The sequence below is a fragment of the Xenopus laevis genome, chromosome 4L, assembly GCF_017654675.1.
Source record: "Xenopus laevis strain J_2021 chromosome 4L, Xenopus_laevis_v10.1, whole genome shotgun sequence".
In the NCBI taxonomy this organism is placed as follows: domain Eukaryota; kingdom Metazoa; phylum Chordata; class Amphibia; order Anura; family Pipidae; genus Xenopus; species Xenopus laevis.
The window spans coordinates 110,679,230-110,701,101 of record NC_054377.1 but is presented as its reverse complement, the minus strand read 5'-3'; the positions used below and the strand labels follow the sequence as shown (position 1 = coordinate 110,701,101).

Below are 21,872 nucleotides of genomic sequence, written 5' to 3'. Positions count from 1 at the left end.
GTTCAAACTTTGATATTTTTATTTGTCTGCTTTAGAAGTGTGAAAAAAGGAAGTTGTAAGGTAATTATCACAGAGGTAGGGTTGGCAACTATTTAAAATCTTAAAAAATCAAACATCTTTTAAAAATCTTTAAAACTGTTAAAAATCTATCCTGGGAGCAATTGGGAGCACCAGGGGCAGAACATTGGCAATTGGAATTTTACCTGCTTCGTTCATTGAAATACCAGGCAGACCAATGCAAAGGATTACATAGGTTTTTTCCCCTATATCAGATAACTGATCTATTACAGGTATGGGATCCATTATTCGGAATCCATTATCAAGAAAGTTCCAAATTTGTAAAAAAGATCTCCATTTTCTCTGTAATAACAAAACAGTACCTTATACTTGATCCAAACTAAGATATAATTAATCCTTATTGGAAGCAAAACCAGCTTATTGGGTTTATTTAATATTTACATGATTTTCTAGTGATTTAAGGTATGAAGATCCAAATAACAGAAAGACCCATTATCCGGAAAGCCCCAGGTCAAAAGCTTTCTGGATAATAGGTCCCATACCTGTACTGGGTAGAAGCTGGATAGTGCCGTTCTAGAGTAACTCAGTAGTAGAAGTTTACAGCTGTCCCTATTTTGCATGGACAGGCCCTGGTTTTGTGGTCGCTACATTTTAAAACTGACCAACATACAGAAAAGAATTTTAATGATCTTATGACCAAATAGCAATTCTCATTGCCTGGTCTGACTTCATACTCTATGGGGCAGATTTATCAAGGTTCGAATTTTGAATTTGAAAAACTTCGAAATTTGAATTCAAAAAGTCCAAACAAAATTAAATCGAAGGTTTTTTTTGGCCAAATAGGTCCATTTTCGATCGAATAGGTAAATTTTTTCAATCGAATTCGAGTCGTATGAATCAAAGTAATAGCGTATTTCGAATCGTAAGAATTTTTCCAAAAAAAACCATCGATTTTTCATAGTCCACCAATTTACTCCAAATAGGTTCTAGGAGATCCCCATAGGCTAAAACAGCAATTCGGCAGGTTTTAGATGGCGAATGGTCAAAGACGAATTTTTAAAGAGACAGTACATGATAAATTTCGAAATTCAAATTTTCTAATTTTTTCAAACTTGAATCGAATTTTGACTATTCCCTAGTCGAAGTACACAAAAATTAGCACGAAATTTGCATTTTTTAATTTGAATTTTCACCTCGACCTTTGACAAATCTGCCCCTATGTTTGTGTTTGAAAAACAATGGCACAATTATAACCTTGACTTTTAATTATGTCATATGTAGCTCATTTTACTACTTATAAGCGCAATATCATGTTAGAACAGCCCTTCAAAAGTAATTTATGATTTGTTGACATGCAGGAGATTATAAAATTGAAATCCATTCATTCTGGTGCTGTGGCAAATAAGAGAGGTAGAAATGAAAAAAAAAATAATATGTTTCATTCCTATATACTACCTATATTTCTAATGCAAAGCAATGACTGTTCTCTACCAACATACAGCTATGTACTTGTAAGGCATATATCATACTGCAAACTTCATGTAATCATTAAACTCTTTTTGAAAGCATTTTGTCTATTTTGGTTGGTGCTCATTTATTTACACTGGGCATATTTAGACCTTGGCAGTAATATATGGCTTACTTGGCAGTGGTTAATCAAAGCTAATCAGTGACTGGTTGCTATGGGTTACTGACCATACAAATTTGCAGGTGAAAAGTTGCCCAATGTTGGTAATTGATCCCAACTTCTGTTTATAATATATACCAGAGGTGTGAGAAGATCAGGGGCAGATCCAGCAGCTGCAAGGGGGACGGGAGTATACAGGGTATGTGGATAAACCTAATGTGCAGTTCTCAAATATATATCATGTGATACCCAGTAACCTATGCCACTGATACAAGTGTATGAAGTCTCTGTGTTAAAAAAAAACTTTTCATTAAAGAGAATTCCTAAGTGCTCTTTGAATATCTTTTATGTCTAAACCTTCATAATCCCAACTATAGTGTATACAGACGACAGCACAGTAATACTTCCCAGTGGTCTCTGTTTCGTTTTGCAATTCAAATTTGAGGACTGCTACTCTGGTTTCTTCCCACATACAAGCAAGTCATTTGTATCCTTATAAAACTTACAATACTGTAACTTACAATACTGTGCTGGAAAACTGTAAGCCCCACTGGGGCAAGGACTGATGTACATCCTAATCTCTGTAATAAAATAATGGAATATGGCGGGTCTTTAAATGAAGAATAATTATAGTGTCAGAAAACGAATGTTACGTATGGAACACTTGAAAATGTGGTTTTGAATGCTCACATTTTTGTCCTTGGTGCTGAGAATCAAATGTAACTAAATTCTTTTAATGATATTTTATAAATCTGTCCTTTTTAACAATGATGTTATTGAATACTTGTAATCACTACTGATTTGTTATTTATAACTGTCGTCATTTGAAATCATTATGAAAAACCTCCCTTGAGCCCCTTTAATAGACAAGTTTTTCCCTTCCACTTGCCAACAGCAGACTGTGAATGCCAGAGTAATCCAGCATTGCTATTAATCATTTCCTCTGGGATGACTTCCCCACCTCCTGAGATGTTGTAAGAGGCTCAATGAGGTGGGGTCTTCTTGCCCTTAAATAACTACACAGTAGTATGATGTTATTAAAAGAAAAAAATCTTTGGATATTTTAGCTTATTTTATAACTATATTTAAATAACCCTTTCAAACATTTATTTTGTCCTATCCCGCTCCCTAACAAATTGTTACTACTGCACAGAACGCTCACTGTTGTTTGCTAGGGACTTTTATAACAAACAGATCCTAGAGTCAGGGTTTAGACTATCCAACTGCCAAGTGGCATTATTGAGTTGTTTACAACAGAGGAACAACTGCTATTTTGAGGGAATACATACATGGAATATTTATTATGTGAAAAACGATTAGAAAAAAATAAAATGTGTAACACAGAATTGCGTTGTGTTGTGGTTCACTGAAATGTTTGTTTTAACTGAAAAAATATTGGAAATCTAAATGTGGTAAAAAAAAAAAAGAACATTATTAAGAATTTACAAACAATCTGAAGCGTAAAAGGGAACTAGCTTTTTCAAAAGCAATTTTACAAAAAAAGTGCATGTGCAGTGCATAATAAAAATCATGTCTTCTTATGTTCTGGATTCAATCCCCTCACCCCCGCCTGCTCGCTTTCCCAAACAAAACCATGGCATTGCATATTAATGAAATAGGAGCTCCAGTTTTCCCTCTTGGTAAAATGTAATCCAAGTGTTTTAAATTCAGCGCATGCCTGTCTACACAGATGTGACAAAAGTATGGAAGCATCTATAAGCAGTTTACTGAAAAGAACAGGTAAGGCAGACTTTCAACCAAGAGTGGAAACACTTTTTACTGTACTTGCATTATTAGATGGTAAAGATTTGTTTCTGAACCCACGAGTATTCCATGTACATGACTGATTACTGTAGATATTCACAGTCCTTTCTTTCTTTGCAGCTCCATCTACAATAGGCTGGGCATCAATTCAAACAACCACACCTGGTTTAGACACTAAAACATGCTTTTCTTAAGTGCCTCTTTTTAATGTTTTAACTAAAAACAAAATAAACAGTATCAGCTGCAACCCTCCAGTACATGAGCACCTAGACATAAACCCAGGGAGCCCATTATTAAACCTGACCTCCTACACAGACCAAATTCTTTGATATATAATGGGGCAGATTTATTAACATTCAATTTTTTTTTCACGTGGATTCAATTTATTACTCTAAATCATTAAAAATGTTATCTTTATTAAATGTATGAACCAGAACCTCTTTGACCTCTAAAAGTTGCTAAAGTCATGTAGAATTCAGGGTTAGAAAATCTCTAAAACCTCACAAATTTCAATTATGATAAATAGGCCTCCTATGTATGGACCTTGATCAACTTTGTCTTTTTTCAACCCGATATAACTATGTAACTATGTATGTATATTTTGGGTAAAATATAATTACAGAACACTGATATATAAAATATATGCAATTATATTAAAGAGTAAGTGCTAAGAGACACAAGAGGAAGCAAGTGCCTGCTCTGTAGAACTTTAAATATAAATGGGTGGGTACTGTATAAACACAAATATAAGTGTTATATGTGTTACAAGCTACAGAGGTTAAGGCATTTCCTTCTAACTGCCAAAGCTGAATCAGATGTTATCCTAGTTCAGGTTTTTTCGGGCAGACTAAACGGAGAAGGTGATAGTTACAGAGCCAGGATTGCTAAAACACAGACTTTTTGAATGAGTGGAAACTGACTGAAGCTAGAGAAGTGTTGAATAAATAGGTAGGAGCTGTAACAGGTCCAGTAGTACATAGGATGGCATATGGACAATGTAGTGGAGTAACTAGATATTACTGGGCCCCATAGCAAATAATTTTTCAGGCCTCCAAAATGTTTAGTGGTTGACTTGTTTTACCAATATTTATTGAAGCCTATACCTCCTGGGGCCTGGGTCTGCTTCCTCTATAGTTACGCCCCTGGGACAATGAGTGGAAAGGGCAGGGGAAGCGGGGGGGGGAGACTTCAGAGCCAGGATTAACAGTGTCAACGCATGAAGACAGGGGGCTTAGATTTTTCTATAGGTGTGGGGCATGACAACAGAAATGTATAGTTGATGACGCCATCTTGCACATGGGATATTCTTACCACATACAGTACCTTGCAGATCATGTTTAGGATTGGAAAAGCAAGAATCTGTCTTGTGCGTCCAGCCAGGGACTGGTGTTTTGACTGGGAGTATGCTAAACCTGTAGAGGTGACAATGTTAGAGGCAAGAATGTAGTTATAGTCATTTCCGTAAATGCTAAAATTGAAGACTCCAGAGTTCATAAACTAAGAACTTTATTCAGTCTCTTTGAGTGAACAGCAACATTTTACCCCAACAGCTAGACTGAAAAAATAAAAAACTTATATCTGCATTTTTAACCTACTCAGTTGGCACAACATAGGTTGAATGTGACATAGACTACTATAGGAACTGAGGAAATTATGGGTTATCAGGTGTAACATACATGGTTCCCTTGTGTCTAAAGTTATGTACAGTGCACCTCATTCAAAATAGTTGCAATAATGTCTAGGCAAAACAAAACTGACATTAAGCATTGATTGATAAGGCACAAGTCATCTTTGTATAGTGTTTTTTGTGGATGCAGTCATGTCCATTGTTGTAGTTTTATATGGTTATATAATCAGCCCAATTTCTCCAAAATCTCATGGAATTCTTAAAGCCTGCCTATGAACATGAGATGCTTCCCCTTGAAACTGTCTCCTAGTTAAGTCTACAGCACAAGCTCTGTTGGCAGTAGATAAAGCCTTATCATCTGTTGTCTCACTGTTAGACTTACCACTGCCTTTGTTAGGAGAAATAAAAACACAAAGCAATAGCACACTCTGCTGGTAGAAGAGATTACTAAATACAATAGTTAAACCTCTTGTATTTACAATCTTTTCTTTCAACAATCTCTCTTAGTATCCTTCAATATCAATCCAGTTTTATTTACAAGTTCATCCAATTCTTTAAACTATGGATGTTCTTTAACTTTATCCAACTGAGAATTAAAAGATTCTACTTTCTTAAACGGATACTGATAAGTTCCTATGAAAACCCCCAGCCCAATGTTACTGAAACGACTGTGGAAAAGCATTTAGCTATTTCCGATTATTAAGTATTAAGTATTAGTGATGGGCGAATTTCGGCGCAGGCGTCTAGTTTTTGACACTGACGCCGGCTCACATTCACTGGTGAATTTTCGCATCGGTTTCACAAATTTATTCGTTGGTGGCGAATCGCGGGAATTCGCCGCAAATTTGTGCCTGGCGAATAAATTCGCCCATCATTAGTAAGTATTGCTGGACTAGGGAAGGCTTTGAGAGGCTTTTGGTTGCAAAGATTTTTGGTGCCGCATCTATTAACTAATACAGATACGTTCCCAGTGTCGGACTGGCCCACCAGGATACCGGGAAAACTCCCGGTGGGCCCAGGTGTCAGTGGTCCATCATGCTGCTAAACATTTGGCCTATTTCATGGCCATTTCCTACTTCTATGAGAACAACAAGTCTAAAAAGATGGAATAATAGATTATAGTATGTAAAGAAAACAGAATAGGCAAATAGAGGTTGAGTGAGGAGGGGAAGAATAATAGCGCTGGGTTTGGGCCCCTGGCCTAGGTTTTTTTGGTGGGCCCCTGATGTCCCAGTACGACACTGTACGTTCCTATGGATTTATATATGAACACGTCAGTATTTCTTTAAGCAACTTTTCTTTCCCAATGTCTAATTAAACATTCAATCAGTTTAAATGGATTCTATATGTAATAGTGACTACTAAGTAATATGGTGCATTTATTTATTTATTTAATCAAGATGTTTATTGGCATTTAGATCGACGCACACACAGATTGGTGCAATTAGAAACATCATATAATCTCTATTGACCTGATAATCAGTACATGGTGTTTCTAATTGCAAATTACTAAAATTCCTGCATTAAAAAAACCCTGCTTTGTGCTATTCTATTCTAACATTTATACTCAATTTGCCAACTTGGATTCTTTACAACATGTACATTATATGAATTATTTAAGATATTTATGAAACTGAACCAAGACAGATATAAATTTTAGTCAAAAAGGTTGACTCTATTATGTAATAGCGGTTACTAAGTAGCGGTTACTAAGTAGTGGTTACTAAGTAGTAGATATAAGTAGGTATATTTAAAAGTCATTCATTTATATAGGTTGTTTATTGATTTACTGCACATTTATTGGTTTGTTGTTTTAGTATACAGTATATGAATTTGAGTATCCTTTTTATTTTTTATTATGGCCAATAGCTTTACAATTTAGTTAAAATGCTTGTTTGTATGAACAAAGCATGTGACATTAGGGAATGATGTACGTCAGAAGAAGTATCAGTATATTCCCAATCAATGTTCATGTAAACTGATTCAATGTTTAATAATTAGGAAAAATTGCTTAAAGTATGTGGGATATAGAATCTTTAAAGTCACAGTTGGATACTTATGAAGAAAACCCACCAAGTGAGGAGATAATATATTAAAAATATATTATATAATATAATAGAGATTTCAGTGATTATAGTGGTAAGGGTTCACATAACTTTTTCATGCTTAAAAAAGTAAGGTTTGAAATACAAGAAAGGTAAAATATACATAACTAAAGATGAGCGAATCTGTCCGTTTTGCTTTGCTGAAAAATTATCAAAACAAATTTGTGAAATGCCAAAAATTTAGGTAAATGCATTGAAGTCAGTGGCCGTCAATTTACACACAACAATTTTTTACATGCAAGACAATTATTCTTACTTGAAATACATTAAAGTCATTGGGCATTTTTTTCTTATGGTGACTTTTTGTCTCTGCAGCTAATTTTTCCGAGGCAAATTTTTGCTGCAGTTTTGTGAAAAAATTTGCAGATGGCGAAATGCAATAGGCTACTTCACTTGGAAACAGCAGATTATTTTCTACATCTTCATGTTGTCCTGAGGTTTCAGTCTGTAGACATAATAATATATATTACCAGGGGTGCTTCGCCAATGAGGCAAGTTGAGGCTGTCGCCTCAGGCGGCAGCGCCCCACTAGGTACCAGGGGCAGCAAAAATGCTGCTCCTGGTACTTTAAGAGCGAATTTCCGGGGGAGGGGGGGCAGCAGCAACTGCTCAGGCCTCAGGCGGCGGAGGGGCCCGGATGACCCCTATATATTACATATTTATTTATTTTCTTCATATTCATATATAATTTACACATACTGAAAAACACATTTATTAAATTGAAAAAAAGTGTATTATTTTGATTATTTTATGCTTTTGGTATATTGTCTGGACATTTCAAGACTAACAGGGCTTTTTGTTAGGGACAAGGAAAAATGTTGCGTTTTTTTGTATACACAAGTCAAAAGACTTTTACACATACAAACATTTTCACTGTATTGTGATTCAACTTATTAGTGTCTCATCTCAAATAAAGAGGCTAACCTTTAGATAGCCCCTTGAAGATAAGCTTGAGTCTTTAGCTAAAAGATATGTTTATTATAAAACGTGTAACCTGTAACTGAATTTGCTATATGCCAATGGGTAGAATAACATATACTCCTAACTTTTCATGTTTTTTTTTAAAATGTGTATACTGTCAAGCTTCATCCATGAAACTGTACCAGACATTTCCAGTATCAAAACATATTATGGTGTGCTTTTCAGAATTCCATGCTGCACTATAATAAAAAGAAAAAAGTATTGTATCCCCGATCAGGCTGTCAGCTCTAAATGCTTATATCAAAGACTTAAGTACCTGAAAAGTAATTTATGAATATTTTATAATATGAACATAAATGTTTTATAATATAAACATAAATGCGCATAAACGCATTCTAGAACATGTGTAAGCATCTGTCAATATTTTTTTTAAATGTGACATTAATTAGTTGAGGAATGCGTGGGGTTGCTGAATGGGATATGTATTATAGGCAAAGAATCACTGGCTCTTAGAATATAAAATGTGGCATTCATTTGTTTCTTACCTGAAAAATCTGAAATTGATTGGTGCATGTCTAAGGTCAGTATCTGGTGGTTGAAATAAAGATGATAAACATTATACATGAAACAATTGGCTATTCATTGGATAACTGAACTGGGTTATTTATCAAGGGCCGAATTTATCTCTGTATTTCTAAGGTAGAAATCCGATTGCCAGAATGGACCTTATTTATGAAGAAAAAAGCCCGACAAAATAGGGTCGGGCAAACTTCAAACTCATCGGATATTGGTACAGACATTAGCGGATTCAGCGGAGACACTGGGACCTTCCCCACTGACATATAAAGGACCTTGAGAGCTATTAGATGCTGGGGTTTCGGATTCTGAGTTTGTAGACCATCGGACTTTAATAAATCTCGAAAGATTCGTTTTTTGTTTTTTTTTCCCCTTCAAAAACCTTGATAAATAACCCCCCCAATACGTAAAATATAATACGTTGTTAAGAGTAATACAGTGTTACAATACCTGAACAATTGAGCATATTCTTGTATGCAGAGTCTGGTGTCCAAATGTAACGTTCATAAGTGGCTTGATATTGTTGTAAGTCAGCTGACATCCTTCAATTATCCCAACCTCAATCTGTGGCAGCAAAAATATCCCTTCACATGGGAGGGAATGTATGCTGGCTGGTTGATTTGCTGTTGTGTTTGTTACTTAGAAACGCTAGCAATTCCACTTAGTACAGCATTCCCTTTGTCAACCACAATCTCATCAAGTTCATGAGTTTCGTGAGTTTCTTCTTTCACTGGTTTGTATTTTTACAGTTTCTAAGGGGAAAAAAGTCAGAAGTTAGTTTGGATTAAATAAATAGTCTTCAATCTGAACCTTCTTATCAATCAGAGTATGAAAGTTATTAAAGATGTATTTCAATGAATAATAATTAATTATATCAACAAAAAGTGACTGAATTATATCCTTGCAGTACTTAAAGTTTGAGTTGCTTGATTTTGCATTTTCTCAGATTTTACACTTTTTTTTAAATCTGATCTCCTGAAAACTATAAGATATGGGTTCTATTGTATAGGTGCTTCAGGGTGGCACAAATGCTGTTGATGTAAGAGCAACCATTTCGGAATCTGGGGGGAATATGTTTGCTACAGTGGAGAGAGTGTTAAGAGGGAGGAAAGGCAAAATAAACTAAAGGAGTACATTGTGAAAACAGGAGTTCTAGTAGGCATCTAAGTGTAAAGACACACAATATGTGTTGTCGCTGTACTTAATCACTAGCATGGACAACAACATATCCAAAAATACCTTTTTATTTGTATGAGTGTGAATTGTTGCCTGTAAAACTTTTAAAAAATTTTGGGCATTTTGTTATCCATGCTAGAGGAGATTAAATGAACAGCTGTATTAAATAGAACTAAAATGTTTGGTAAGAAGGTAAAAATGTTGAAAGCCATGTCACTTTTGTCACGCAATACAAAACCCTCAGTAAATAAATAAAGAAGAGACTGAGGCGATATTCAGTGGGGTAATTAGAGTATGCCGGGTCCCCCTGCAAAAAATTCTTGAGGGAGGCCTGGCACACTCTGATCCCCCATCCTACTGTCCACTTCCCACCTCCACCCTTTCCACTCATTGCCTCTACCCCAAACCACTCCCTGCTCGACTCCGCCCACTCTCACCCGATTTGTGCAATTAGATGTAGGGAGAAGCAGAGAAGGAAGGGCTAAGAAAAGGAAGGGTAAGAATGGAACCTTTCCGTTATAACTGTAGCTGCTGTTGAAATGTGCTTTGTGAAGAATTTATTTACCATCCTAGGAAAGGAACTCCTAGTAAGATTCATTGATTATACTCGTGTAGTTTGACATATGTGGTGTATATCATCAAATGTCCTTGTGGTTTGGAATACGTCAGACAGACCATGACTTTGTCTTGTCTGTATAGGGTTTAATGAATAGTACAGGGAATAATAATGAATATATCCCCGTATAGGGTTTAATGATGAATTTTATTTTTAGCTGACTCCATTTTTTATATATTGTTCATGTTTTTATCTTTTACTGGTTGTCATAAAATGAATGTCCATGCTTTTTCTATATGGATGTTTGGATACATTGCATTTCTTTTTGCACTATTTGTAACTTTTTACCTCTTTGTAATACACTGAATAACCACTAGGTGGGGTGTAAGGGTATAAAGAGGATTTTGTTTGTTCAATTAGTTTGAAAAAGGGCAAGGCAAAGCTTGAAACTTTGCTGTAATGCCCTGTGTGTGCAATAAAAGGCATTTTAGCTTGGCTCATAACCATGGTGCTGTTCCTAGTTTGATACTACAGTATTTGATTGTTGCTGCTCCCTTGCCCTTACTACAATATGAAAACTTGAAAACTTATATTGCAGTAGCCTTTTCAACTCTCTAATTACATAATGTCATATTAGTAATTTAAAAAATTATTTTCATACAAACATCAAATGACATACATATATTGTAAGACGCGCCGGGAGAGTTTTGCGCTCTCTTACCTCCCGGCGCGTCTCGTCTTTGGTCCCTGCGCGCACTTCCGCATATTTCTTTTATATTGATGCAGAGCGTCATCACGTGTACATCACAGCACCGAGCGTCGAATTTGGCTCCAAAAACTCCTTTAAAGCTCCAGTCCTCCATTTTGTGAGTGCCCAAGCTAGGCTTCAGTTTACTGTTCCTGCTTAAGCGTATTTTCTATCTGATTATTTGTTTTTCTGAGATCTGCCTGACTCTTGTTTACGATTCCTGCCGCCTGCCTTTGATTCTTCACCTGTTTTGACTACGTCTATTCTAAATCCTTGCCGGTACCTCGTTTACGGACTATTTGCTAAAGATCTGCACTTCCTTGTTGGTTTTCTGTTGCAGAAAGCCCGGGCCCCAAAAGGGCGTTGGTGAACACCGGAGACCGCAGGGTTATCCTGTGCAGTCGAATGTACTCAACGCTACGCAAGATTCTGATGACGAGATTGTTACAGATATATATACAGTCTGTCACTGGGTGCCAATGAAATGGGGCAATTCAGCTGGCTCAGAGGGTTAACAGCTGACAAACTAGGCAAATTTCCAGATAAATTGGGCAAGTGTTAGTGATGTGATTGGACATGGCTGGGAGCCTCTGCACTGCTACTAAACCTGAAAATTTGCCTGGGAGGCTTTACTGTTCCTTTAGATTTAGATAAAGATTTATAAGATATAAATGCATTAGGCTAAAACTAGCACAAAAATTTAAGTGTGAGTTAAAAACTATTTTATTCATAAAGTTATATAAATTATACATTTTGTTTATTATGTGCTTTACTTGTTTATAGTTTTACCGCAAAAGAAACACCCACAGACGCCAATGTATTGTGCAAAAAAAAAAAAAACAGTTGCCAAAAAAAACAAAACTTTGTCTCATACAATAATATTGGAGTCACCTTTGCATTAACTTTTAGTTTGATGTAGAGAGTGATAATCTGAGGCAATTAGCAATTGGTTTTCAGTTTTTTTTTATTTGTGTTTTTTTTTAGTTTTTTTAGCTTTTTATTCAACAGCTCTCCAAATTGCAGTTTCAGCAATCTAGTTGGTAGGGTCCAAATTACCCTAGCAACCATGCATTGATTTGAATAAAAGACTAGAATATGAATAGGAGAGGACCTGAATAGAAAAATGAGTCAGTGAACCGCATTTGAAAGCTGGAAAGAGTCAGAATAAGAAGGCAAATAAAGCATACAAAAACTTAAAACATACAGGCAGGGCCGCCATCAGGGGGGGGGCAGGGGGGACAAGTGTCCCGGGCCCAGGCATGAAGGGGGGCCCGCCAGTGCTGCAGTTTTGAAAGAGCCAGCCCGAGGGGCGTTTGTGCCATGAGGCAAGGTGAGTACCTTGCCTCAGGTGGCAGCTCCCCAGACCCCAGAAGTTACCAGCGCCCCTCACTGGACCTCCCATCAGAGATCTTAAGGTAAGCCTGATGCCTGAAACGCACTTGGCCGGCCCCCCTTAAGAGCGCTGAAGCTGTGCAGCCATCCCGAATAGCCAAAATGCGGAAGTGCGGAAAAGCCGAACAGCCGAAGGACCCAAAGCCACGAAAACAGCCAAACTCCTGAAGCGGCAAAAAGACCCGAAGTCACGAAAGGAGGCGAAGTTGAAGTCCTGAAGCCACGAGTTCAAGTCTCCTGAACACCAATTTGTGTTTTTTTTTAATCCCCTGGCCACCAATGTATTTTAATATTCTATAGGCCCCTGCCACCAAGTTTTTTTTAAATTTTTTTAACTTGTAAGGGGGCCCTAGCACCAATGTTTTTTTAAAAAATATTCTTTGGGGCCTCAATTTTTTTTAACTTGTAAGGGGTGGGTGTGGCACCAATGTTGTTTTTTTAAATAAAATTTTGGGGGCCCAAAAAATATTTTTAAAAAAAACATTGGTGCCAGGGCCCCCCTTACAAGTTGCAAGGGAGCCCTGGCGCCAATGTTTTTTTAAAAAATATTTTTTGGGGCCCCAATTTTTTTAACTTGTAAGGGGGCCCTGGCACCAATGTTTTTTAAAAAAAAAAATATTTTGGGGCCCCAATTTTTTTTAACTTGTAAGGGGGGCCCTGGCACCAATTTTTTTTTTTAACTTATAAGGGGGCCCTGACCATCAATAGCTTTTTATAACTTGTGTGTGGGGGCTTACTTTTTTAGCGCTGATGTCTGTGTGTCTTTGGGGGGAAGGAGTGGGGCTTGGGTGGAGTGGTGGGATCTGGGTGGGGCTTGGGTGCCAGTGTGGATGGGAACCACGGGGCCCCATAAATTGTTGTACGGGGCCCCGTGATTTCTAATGGTGGCCCTGCATACAGGGGGTTCACAAAAGTGGAAATAGCTTTTTTGGAGTTAGGCTAAAGGCAGATGGGCAGATTCGGGGAGATTTAGTCGCCTGGCGACTAATCGCCACTTCTGCAGGGCGACAATCTCCACGAACTGCCTTCTTCCTGCCTTCCGCCTGCTTGAATGAAAAAACGCCAGCACAATGCACTCGCGGCACTTCAATTTCCGAAATTGCCCGAAGTTGTCTCACAAGGAAACTTCATATTAACAATCATAAATCCACCTAAATTCCAACTCAATTTTTATCTTTGGTGAAAGACAGTTTACAGACACTGTGTGAATTTGTGAGATGATGAAATCTGTCAGAGGATGGGACAATCAGATAATCATTGTGAAATTAACATTTATTGCGCAAGACTTAATGCAAATGTAAACAAAGGAGCAGATAGACATTGGTTAATATATGTTAGATCTTGCTGCCAACACGGCAAAGATAGTGCAAAAGTCTCTTCACATATTGTTAACCATTGATGAATGAATTGTTTATTAAAACACTAGGCGACTAGTCTCCTCCAAATGCTCTCCAAGGGGCTAACATGAGAATCGCTGCTGAGGGAAACATTTGTAGGGTGAGGAAACTACGCAAGCAGACTTTATTCACTATAAGTTTCTATTGTCCTGCCTCAATTCTGCCTTGTCAAAAGCAAAACAAGAGTACTACAGTACCCTTACAAACAACAATCACAAATCCAACCCACGACGCCTGTTTTCTCTATTCAATACTCTTCTCCATCCCTCATCATCAGTATCAGTCAACCAGACACACTCTCCTCAGGACTTTGCTGATTTCTTTAAAGACAAAGTAGAGTCCATCCGCAATCAGATCTCTACCTCTACTAATGTAAACCAGCTCCTCCTTCATAAGCCCCCTTCTGCATGTCTTAATTCCTTCCCTCCAGTAACAATGTCTGAAGTCTCCAAGCTTCTTTTGTCCTCCCCACTCACAACTTGCCCCCTTGACCCTATGCCCTCTTCTCTGCCCAAACACTGTGTTGCAGAGCTTACACCACTACTTACTCACATCTTCAATTCTTCTCTAGCTTCTGGAACCTTCCCTTCTCCTTTCAAACAGGCCTGTATAAAGCCTATTCTTAAAAAGGCCACGCTTGACCCATTCTGTCCATCAAATTACCGTCTCCCTTCTACCACTTGCATCTAAACTCGTAGAGTGTATTGTGTTCGCCCGTATTACTAACTTTCTATGCACCCATGATCTGGTCACCATACTGAGACTGCTTTGTGCAGAGTTACAAATGATCTTCAGGTTGCCAAAGCCAAAGGTCACTTCTCCATCCTTCTCCTCCTTGACATATCATCTGCATTTGATACAGCTGATCACTCTCTCCTGATGCAGATTCTCTATTCGCTTGGCATCCGTAACCAGGCTGCATCTTGGATTTCTTCTTACCTTTCTAACCGATCATTCACTGTCTCCTATGATAACAAAACCTCATCTCCAGTTCCACTTAATGTGGGGGTGCTGTAAGGGTCTGTACTTGGTCCGCCGTTGTTCTCCCTGTACACTCTGTCTTTGGGAGATCTCATCCATTCATTTGGCTTTAATTATCGTCTGTATGCTGATGATACCCAAATATATTTATCCACCCTATTCATTAATAGCTGAAACAGAGGCTCAGATCTCTAACTGACTCCTGGCTATCTCATATTGGATGAACCAGCGCCATCTCAAACTCAACCTAACAAAAACTGAACTTATCATCTTTCCACCTAAGCCTGGTCCTACTCCCCTATTTACCATCTCTATTGACAGCATGCTCATTAATCCTGTCAACTCAGCTCGCTGTCTGGGGGTAATCTTTGACTCCTCTCTCTCCTTCTCTGATCATATTAACACCACTGTCAAAACCTGTCACTTTTTCTTACGCAATATTGCCGAAATCCGTCCCTTCCTTTCACCTGATACATCCAAGACGCTCATGCATGCTCTCATCCTATCCAGACTAGATTACTGTAACCTTCTACTAACTGGCCTCCCTAACTCCCATCTCTCCCCTCTACAGTCTGTATTAAACACTACTGCCAGAATTATCCTCCTCTCATCCAAAAGGGTACAGGCCCCTCTGCTGCTGAAGTCCTTATCATGGCTTCCTATAAAACAAAGAATAACTTACAAACTCCTCCTCATAACCTTTTTTAGCCCTTCATTCCTCTGCACCTAATTACATCTCATCTCTTGTTTCTCTATATGTTCCTGCCCGAAACCTCCGCTCCTCTCAGAGCAAACGCTTGGTTGTACCCCCCACTACTACTGCTGTTTCCCATATCAAACCCTTCTCTCTTGCGACTCCTTATATTTGGAATGCCATTCCTGAATCTCTCAGGAGAGAATCCTCCTTCAGTGTTTTTAAAACAAAACTCAAAGACTACCTCTGGGAGCACCTGGATAACACCTGAACTGGCACTTATATAACAGTGTAACAAACTGTAACCCACAGCACCTTAATACCCCTCTGAATTGTGTCTGTATGTTACCCTCCCATTTAGACTGTAAGCCCTACGGGGTAGGGTCCTCTAGCCTTTTGTTTCCTTGACACTGAGCACTTAATCTGTATTGTAATTATATTTTTTATATTTATGTATTTCTAATAATGCACTTATTATTACTTTTTATTCCAATGACCCCTTGTTTGTTACTACTAATTTATTGTTTTGCTGTACAGTGCTTTGCCCTTGAGGAGCACTTTACAAATATAAATATACATACTTCGAAAGTAGAGGCGCAGTATATATTTCTACAGTGGCACATGTTAGATCAGTTTTCAGCTCACCTGTTCTTTTCTGTATTTTCCAGTCTTAAAGTAGAACTAAACCCTAAACTGTTCTAAATTGATACATTTAGTTGATACATTTCTTATCTTTGTCCCTGCTGAGCATAATCTCTGGGTTTCATTACAGGCAGCTGTAAGAACTGATACAATAGTTGCTAATACTCCAGAGATGCTGCTAAGAAATTTATCAACTGAATGTTGCAAAATTTCCACACGCAGAAACTGCACCTGAATTACTGAGCTGCCAGACTCAAACACAAGAGACAGGAACGTTGAACTTAGATTTAGAAAAAACACACACACAAAAAAAAACAAAAGTAATTGAAAAAAAGTCTATTTCTGGGGAACAATCTGAAAACAATTGAACTGAAAAGGGTCTTTGGAAGGTGAGCAACAACTTTCAACTTTAAACTTAAATTTTGGAAAAACAGTAAGAAAGAAAACATGAAAAGCAATTGAAAAAAAAAAAGTCTTTATTTCTGGTGAACAATCTGAAAACAACTCAACTGGAAACAGTGTTTGGAAGGTGAACAACCTCGTTAATAGATATGTAGCTGATCCCTGACCAGATATTGGTGCAGACACAGTTTAGACCCCATACATTGAGCAATCTTTTAGTGACTAAATCGTAGGCACCTAGTATTGGCTGTGCAAGGCCAGCTTAACTCCTGCAAATTTCCTGCTCACTCCAATATTTGCTCTAATCTCCATAAAACCTTGTAATTCCTTCTTAATCAATAACACATTTCAGCTCTAATTATCCTGTTTGGCCAAAGAAACATGTTTTCTGCATTAAATCTGCACAGTTGTAGTAGGCTTATGCTTTCATAAATTCATATTATAAAACCTGTTCCAAATCCCAGGCAGTGCAGTTATTTGTGGAGCCTGGACAATCGCTCCATTATTTATAATATGTCCTGCAGATTTACACTACATATTCCTCTGGCAAGTTGTTATCATTTCTGTGGTTCACCTTTAAGTAAAGGGGTTGTTCACCTTTGAGATAACTTTTTGGGGCACATTTACTTAGCTCGAGTGAAGGATTAGAATAAAAAATACTTTGAATTTCGAAGTATTTTTTTGGCTACTTGGACCATCGAATTGGCTACTTTGACCATCTACTATGACTTCGAATCGAACGATTCGGACTAAAAACAGTTCAACTATTCGATAGTCGAAGTACTGTCTCTTAAAAAAAAAAACTTCGACCATCTACTTCGCCACCTAAAACGTCCCCATAGGCTTTCCTAGCTGTACTTGATCGAAGGAAAATCGTTCGATCAATGGATTAAAATCCTTTGAATAGTTCGAGTCGAAGGATTTAATCGTTCGATCGAACGATTTTTCCTTCGATCGTTCGAACGAAGGAAATACGGTAAATCCTTTGACTTTGATATTCGAAGTCGAAGGATTTTACTTTGACGGTCGATTATCGAGGGTTAATTAACCCTCGATATTTGACCAATAGTAAATGTGCCCCTTAGTTTGATGTAGAGAGTTATATTCTGACATAATTTGCAATTTGTTTTAATATAGTATTTTATTTTGAGTTATTTAGCTTTTTATTCAGCAGCTCTTCAATTTGCATTTTAAGCAATCTGTTAACTAGGGCCCAAATTACCCTAGCAACCATGCATTGATTTGAATAAGAGACTGGAATATGAACAGGAGAAACTCTGAATAGAAGGATCAGCAATAAAAAGTAGCAATAACAATACATTTGTAGCCTTACAGAGCATTTGCTTTTTTAGAAGGGAACAGCGACGCCCATTTGAAAGCTGCAAAGAATCAGAAGAAAAAGACAAATAAGTCTAAAAAATAAATAATGAAAACCAATTGAAAAGCTGCTTAGAATTGGCTGTTTTTTAACATACTAAAAGTTACTTTAAAGGGATCCTGTCATCAGAAAACATGTTTTTTTCAAAACGCATCAGTTAATAGTGCTACTCCAGCAGAATTCTGCACCGAAATCCATTTCTCAAAAGAAGTATGCAGATTTTTTTATATTCAATTTTGAAATCTGACATGGGGCTAGACATTTTGTCAATTTCCCAGCTGCCCCTGGTCATGTGACTTGTCCCTGCACTTCAGGAGAGAAATGCTTTCTGGCAGGCTGCTGTTTTTCCTTCTCAATGTAACTGAATGAGTTAATCCAATGATTCAGAGGAACTGAGAGAAAGCATGCAGAGCAGATTTACTGCTAAGTGATTTGAAAAATAAATCACTTAGCAGTAAATCTGCTCTGCGTGCTTTCTCTCAGTTCCTCTGAATCATGGGATTACCTTGTTACACCTGGAGCGGGGGTGTCTTTCTGAGATAGAGAGCTTGAAATTAACCCCAATACTCAGTCATCCCTACTTTGTGTAAATGAATGAGTCTCAGTGAGACATGGGTTTTTACTATAGAGTGTTGTTCTTAGATCTACCAGGCAGCTGTTATCTTGTGTTAGGGAGCTGTTATCTGGTTACCTTCCAATTGTTCTTTTCTTTGGCTGCTGGGGGGGGGGAAGGGAGGTGGTGATATCACTCCAACTTGCAGTACAGCAGTAAAGAGTGATTGAAGTTTATCAGAGCACAAGTCACATGACTTGGGGCAGCTGGGAAATTGACAATATGTCTAGCCCCATGTCAGATTTCAAAATTGAATATAAAAACATCTGTTTGCTCTTTTGAGAAATGGATTTCAGTGCAGAATTCTGCTGGAGCAGCACTACTAACTGATTCATTTTTAATTTTTTTTTTCCCATGACAGTATCCCTTTAAAGGTGAACCTCCCCTTTAAACAAATTGGTTTTCATTATTTATATTGTATAGTTTTTTAATTATTTGCCTTCTTTTTCTGATTCTTTCCACCTTTCCAATGACCTGAAAAAGCTAATGTTGTGTAAGACTACAAATGTATGGTTATTGTGATTTGTTGATACTCATATTTCTAGCCAGACCCTCCCCTAATTATATTCTAGTCTCTTATTCAAATCAGTGCATGGTTGTTAAGGTAATTTGGACCCTAGCAACCGGATGGCTGAAATTATAAACTGGATAAAAAGCTAAATAACTCAAAAACCACAAATAAAAACCAATTGCAAATTGTCTCAGAATATCCCTCTGTACATCATACTAAAAGGTTAAGAACAACTCAGGCTTTATACTGCCCCACCATCACTTTATAAACGTGGCGCCATCTTGCTGTACTACAGATACACACAATATCCTACATGTTCCCTCAGAGGAGAATAAGGTCACATTCCTATCACCAGGCAACGTAGAACCTGTGACACAAGGTTAATTGCTGACACACAGCCGGAAGGTCATGCACATTAAAGTGTTTTAGAACTCGCCGTTCGATATGAATCTCTCAAAATAACCCGTAATAATTGTAACCCTTGCTAAGAAGCTCCTTATACATTGGAATTATCCCGCTGCTTTTCTATACCTCTCTTTTTTTCATTTCTGTCTTCCCTATCGGCCATCTTTGTACAGGTCCAGCGCCACACGAAGTCAAGAACATTCACTGTACGTTTCCGCCTTTTCCTTTCCGACCAATGACGAGGAAGTTGTCCGGACTCATTCGAGGCGATCGAGCCACCCGCCTTCGCTCCTAAGGCGTGACGCGTGCTGTTGCTAGGCAGTGAACGCGCGCGTTCTAGCGAGTGATAGTGCTGCTGGCGCCATCTCTTTGGTTTGGCGCGCTCCAGTGTGGGATGCAGTGTAGAGCTGTGGCATCGGCCAGCTTCTCGTTACCGTGTCGGGAGTCGCAAGGTAATGTAGCTCTTCTGCTGTTTGTCAGGCGGGGGGATGATGGTTGTGATTCATTGGTGAGGCGAGTTACTGGCGATGGGCAGCGGTGTCGGAGTGAGGAGAGAATGATACTGTAAACTAGCAGATGGCGTCACGTGCTTAAGTGGATGGGAACAGGCGACGAATGCATTTGGTGCTTTACAAGATAATATTGAGGAGCCAAAGCTCCTGTTGTGGTTTATCCGGCTGACATTGTGGAAGTTGTAGTTGCGCAGCGTCGGCAGGTGGAATGTCAGTGCTGTGTGATTAACATGGAGTTAGGGGAGATACTGAGAGGAGGAGTAAGATGCGGTTGAATCCATTACAATTGGAAGGGGTCGGTGGCGGCTGGAAGGAAGGAGGAACGTGCTCGTGTTCTCTCACTCAGCTGATGCCGCCGCTTCATTGCGTTACTTCTAATGGGCCTCGTGTGTTCCGGACGCGTCGTGCGACTGTCTCGTCCTACTGCCGCAAATGATGGACCGACCTGGTGTTCCTACACACGGACCGACCTGCTCCTACACACATACCTCCCAACTGTCCCTTTTTAGGAGGGACAGTCCCTCTTTTGACAGCTCAACCCGCAGTCCCTCATTTGTACTGGAAAGTCCCTATTTTCTCTGCACTGAACAGCCAGAAAAAGAAACAAAGTTTCTCACTTAATTGGCTTTTAGCAGAGAGCACAGAACAGCCAACAGGTGCAAATAAGATACTTTGTAACAATTTTCAGACACAAGAAAACAGTTTAGATAAGGAGAAATATCTTCAAACTTTCATAACCTGCCAAATTTTGTAAAATGAACATGATCATTAGGGGCGTGGCCACATAAAGGGGCGTGGTCAAAACCATTTGCTACGTGCGAAAACATTTTTGTACCTCTTTTTACTTCCAAAATGTTGGGAGGTATGTACACGGACCGATCTGGACCTGCAGCAATTGTTCATTCTAACTGTCCCTGCCATAGTACAAGAGAAAGGGTATTTATCTTGGGGGGAAAACCTTTAGTGGTGGGGAGAGAAAGTGCAAGCGCAGATAAAAGTACTCTTTATATTTTCTATAAATTGTATATATGTTAGACCGTTTCATGATATACAACAGGGATGCCCAGCCTGTTGTGGGGGATGCTGGTATTTGTAGTCCAAGTGCAGTTGGAATCTCTTATGTAACTATACCCCCCCCCTTATTGGGGTACCAGGTGTCCTGCATTGTTGTGATCTCCTCTTCTCTGACCTTGTAGGAAATGGCTGTAAATAATCATCTTTTGTCTTGTCTCCTACCTATATCGGTCGGCTCTTTTCCCACCATACACGCACCGATTATATGAAAATTAGTTTCATACGATATTCTCTGTGCATCTATAGCCACCTTTAGACTTATAGGGCCCTCTCTGAAGTGGGACTAGACCGTCTGCTTTTGGGTGAGGAATGTTTGGCTGGCGTAGGCAGGAGCAAGCCATAAATTGCCTCGGAAACCAGGGATGCAAACAGATACTTTTTATCTTTGTAAACACTTAGACCTGTAATTAAGTAGCAGGCAGAATCTCTTAGTACCTTGAGTTCAGAAAATCTCTTACTAATAGTCACGTAGTGTTTACACTTTTTCTTACAGTTGCTATGATTTGTGAGTCTTCCCATCTGCAGCCAACCCACAGAGCAGATATTGGCTTGAAAGTGTTTTTTGCACTGATATCCATCCCATGTGTCTGCATACAGGCCAACACTGTGCCTTATCAGTGCAGACACACAGCTTCTCTACACTTGCAGAGAAAACACAGGTTGAGAGGAGCTGAGATTGCACCTCTTGTAGCATTAGTTTTAGCTAGGTCAATTAAACTACGTGTCAGAACGGTTCAAACAGAGGGGGTATAA

At 38.6% G+C, this 21,872-nt stretch overlaps 1 protein-coding gene and 1 long non-coding RNA gene across 2 annotated transcripts in view; one reads left to right on the top strand and one right to left on the bottom strand.

Moving 5' to 3' along the window:
• Nucleotides 1-4,898: 4,898 nt before the first annotated feature.
• LOC108714455 lies at nucleotides 4,899-19,787 on the bottom strand. The gene is made up of 4 exons (XR_001935368.2): nucleotides 19,660-19,787; nucleotides 9,089-9,390; nucleotides 8,608-8,650; nucleotides 4,899-7,586 (listed from the first exon to the last, which is right to left on the bottom strand). It is a non-coding gene; the product is annotated as an uncharacterized LOC108714455 (long non-coding RNA).
• Nucleotides 19,788-19,835: 48 nt separating this feature from the next.
• Nucleotides 19,836-21,872, top strand: part of ivns1abp.L (influenza virus NS1A binding protein L homeolog) — a 36,539-nt gene continuing 34,502 nt past the window's right edge. The window contains 1 exon segment of the mRNA NM_001093024.1: nucleotides 19,836-19,985. The gene's annotated coding sequence lies outside the window, so the exon portion shown is untranslated.